The sequence below is a fragment of the Dysidea avara genome, chromosome 14 (assembly GCF_963678975.1).
Source record: "Dysidea avara chromosome 14, odDysAvar1.4, whole genome shotgun sequence".
NCBI classification, from domain to species: domain Eukaryota; kingdom Metazoa; phylum Porifera; class Demospongiae; order Dictyoceratida; family Dysideidae; genus Dysidea; species Dysidea avara.
In genome coordinates this window covers 653801-657713 of record NC_089285.1, presented here as the reverse complement: position 1 = coordinate 657713, position 3913 = coordinate 653801, and the positions used below count along the sequence as shown (strand labels likewise).

Genomic DNA, 3913 nt, shown 5'->3' with positions numbered 1-3913 from the left:
GCGAGAAGCCGGTTTTATCACCAGTTAATGAACATGGTTCCTGTTTATAGACTATAGGCAGCTAGGTGATTTAACATTTTAGCCTGCATGCATGAAACCGGAAAGATCCAACTGGTTAGCAAATCTGTATGCAAGACAAATAATTGGTGCATTTCTTAAGCCTTCAAAAAAATTTCATCTCCTGGATTTTGCAAATTGCCTAATCCCTGAATAGGGAAGGCAGATATACAGTGTATATATATATAAATATATGTGTGTATATAATTAAGTGTATTACCTGGAAATTAAGAATATTGACTCAAAGAATGTTTCATGCAAGTGACTCTCACAACTTTTATAGATGTTTTCATATTGCTGTGAATTCTCAGATTTTAGCACACAATGAACCATATAGACACATACACCAGTTCCTATAAACATACGTACAAAGTTATTAGTCACTTAATTAATTCCAACGGTTGCATGATACAGCACTCTATGTACCACTGTAAGCAGTGCTCACAAATCAGCGATGGAGATTCTGAAATTTCATGGTAACAGCTCCCACATGTGTATACAGCATTTGCTTTTTTTCTGTCAAGAACATTCTTATCAAGAAGCCAGGCATCGGCAGTAAAGTGTTTCCTAATTAAATGTATGTCAACGTTGTCATCAAGCACTGCATCAGGCACTTCCTTTGGCATCACTTCCACTTGATCTTCCTCAATCATGACTTGTTGTTTTATTGCCCTTTCTGCAATTTCATGTTCCACAAACCATTTCAACATCACTACAGAAAAGTAAATGATACACTTTACAACCCTGCATACATATTGAGTAGCCCAATAGCTAGTTGATGCATGATATTAGTTAATGATAGATCTAGAAGAAAGGACAGAGAATTTATAGTACCCCTCAGTCTGGCATATTGTTTGTTTACAGTCCAAATTGACTATCTTTAAATACTGTGTAGCTACATGCAAAGGAATAAGATAAATTTGATGTGCATGGTGAAGCACAAAGTCCTGTTAGGCATAGAAATAAAATTATGAGTGAAATTAAAGAACCTGTGTGAAGATAATTTGGAGAGAAAAGCAATAAATCAACTGACACCAATTATGTGCATACTTTAATCAATGACTAATGCTTAAAAGTATTAGATCCTAGCTATGGTGGGTATGTAAAAACTTGTATAACTCACACATATATCCTCTTCCTTCCAAGCCTGCATGAGCGTTATAGCTTGTGCTATATTTATCTACAGTAAGATGCTATCTTTTCACATGCATTCATTGAGGACTGAAGTTAGCATGATATAGGCCATAATTAAATGGCATATTTATTCCATTCATTATAACTGGAATATAAGTGTTATGACTTACCCTTTTGTTTAATAGATGTGTGTAATGTAAGAAATGGTTTCAACCTAGAACCAGTTGTCAAGGATAATTTCTTCTTCTTCGGAAGTCCAATTACTGTAACCTCATTACCTTTTGGTCGACCTCACTTACAAATTACTGGACGCAATGAAATATCTATGTATAACCAACCATTCAGCATGTTCAGCTACACTGTACAGTATGTATACCTTTTAAAGATGAGCACTGGGTGATTTACTGAAGTTATGGTTACATTAGTGTGTTCCTCCATTGAAGTAGTAGGTTCTTGCTCAGTTGGATCTACGATGGATTTATGAGCTTCAGATGTACCTGTCATCATGGCATCAGTGCTTTGCACTTCAGCTATGTAACACAATTTATCATCAATAAGTTCAAGCTATTAATTTCTAACATAATGGTGACTACATCAATGTGTAAACAAATTCTTAACTAATTATTAACAGGCTGGTAATTATGTGTTCCACCCTTAGCTAGAGGAAACTATATTTCATTGTTTTCCTTCTGCACATATATATATATATCCTGGCTTGATCTTGCCCATATCCTTTTGATTCATAGTTCAGCCATTTAAAGTGATTCATATAACTCTTAGGTGAGCACTAACAGACTATTAAAAAATTAATAGACTATAAGATTCTGTAATTGTTCTGATCAAGTAAGTGCTGCCTGGAACCTCTCTTTATAGTATAACTACAGATTTACTTACAACTTTCATCCTCTGTTGCTTCAACAACTTCATCTGATTCTGATACTTCTTCAGTCGATGGAAAATCTGTGTGAATATTAATCACACCACACACTAAGGCTCACGATCATTCATAGCAATTTACCTTCATTGATCTTAACTTTTTGGTTATTTTCCCAAGCATTGACTAACTGTTGTAAGAGTTCTAGCCTTCTTGTAAAATTATACTTGAAGTCTCAGAGGCTAAAGCAGCTAGCTTTGTGGTAACTTTTGAAGCACGCTGAAACTTCTCTGACTGCAGAGAAATAGTAATAATGCAAAATATTTAAATACACCTTTACCTGAGACAATATCCTCTTTTTTGGAGATGAAAATGTTACCACAGAGATGTCAGCTTCAGTAGTGACATGGTCATCTGCTAAAAACACACGCTGTTGCGACTTGTAATAGGGAAGCGACCATCGCTTGTCACAGAGGGACTCACTGAACATATCTAATTTGGCATTCGCTCTTGCAGCAAGAATGTGTCAACAAGGAACTCACATAGATTTCCATGACATACATTGACACGACACAGCAGTGACTTCAATCTTTCCTTCAGCTGTAGAATGGTGATACAGTTTTGGCCCATCCTCTGTAAACCTGATCTTATCTTTCAGTGCCATCTGCTTTGCCACAAAGTCATATGCATATGGTGTCAAATACTGCATGTAACTGAGTGATGCTTTGTTAGTTGTAGAATGAAATGCAACAGGTACTTTTTGGACAGTTGTGCTTGCTTTGTAGTCACGCTCAGAATGCAGCACTCTTAATATTAAAAAAAACTTCTCAACAAACTCCTCCAGTGTAGAATAACGATCTATAACTGATTTCAACTTGGCATTTAGTGATTCTAATCTGTTGTTGGTACTATTAAGGAAATTGCCACTACTGTACTTCATTCCCATTACCCACTGATGTCGGATTTGATGCCACTGCTCATTGAAATAATTTAACACAGGTAATGGGACAGTTGATTTAAATGTAGCGTAAAGCTCAAGGTACTTTTCTTCGCTCGTCGCATACGCCATACTCTGTAGCAAATCTAGGCAACAATTTCTTTGGCCTGAAGTTATGCCCGTTTTCTCCATGGTGATTTCACGTCGAAAAGATCGAAATGTGTGGTAAAGGCAAATCAAAAGTTGAGCTAATGGAAAGCTTTTAGAGAGAACCTCTCTCTCTGTGAAATCTTTATCAGACATCAATACCTGCACTGATTTCCATGCGGGGTTATGCTTCTTAAAAATATTCATGACACTGGAGATTGCTGCTTCAGTCTCTTCAAGCAGCAAAAAATGCAGCAACTACTTCACTCTGACCATTGCCATCCTCTGCAAGTAGTATATAAAATGGAAACCGTAAGTTTACCAATTTATAGGTAGCATCTATGCACAAAAGTTCTGGATAAGCTGTAAAAACTTGTTTCATTTCTTTATGTTGAAAGTATAGACCACAGAGAATATTGCTGTCATTTACTAGTAGTACCTCCACTGTAGCACCTATACATAATTTCAATACATGTGCAGTAAAATTACACAAATAGCTCAGACATAATATGTAAAATTTAACAGATCATGCTAATTTTTAAAAACCAATAATTTTGTAATTGGAGCAAGAGTTCAGCACAGGTTATAGCTATACAGGCTGGTTTTAGACTGCCTCTAGCTGTTTTTACACATAATCAAGTAATGAATGTTTATTTTATGACAACTCACATGTGTTTGTTATAATGCATCCAACAGAGCTGATACATGTAACTTTGATTAGAAGCTTGCGAGTATGCACTTACAGCATAATAACACCTTCATAA

At 35.9% G+C, this 3913-nt stretch overlaps 1 pseudogene; it reads right to left on the bottom strand.

Annotated features, from left to right (window-relative positions):
* Positions 1 to 358: 358 nt before the first annotated feature.
* Positions 359 to 3596, bottom strand: LOC136244547 (zinc finger SWIM domain-containing protein 3-like; annotated as a pseudogene).
* Positions 3597 to 3913: the final 317 nt, after the last annotated feature.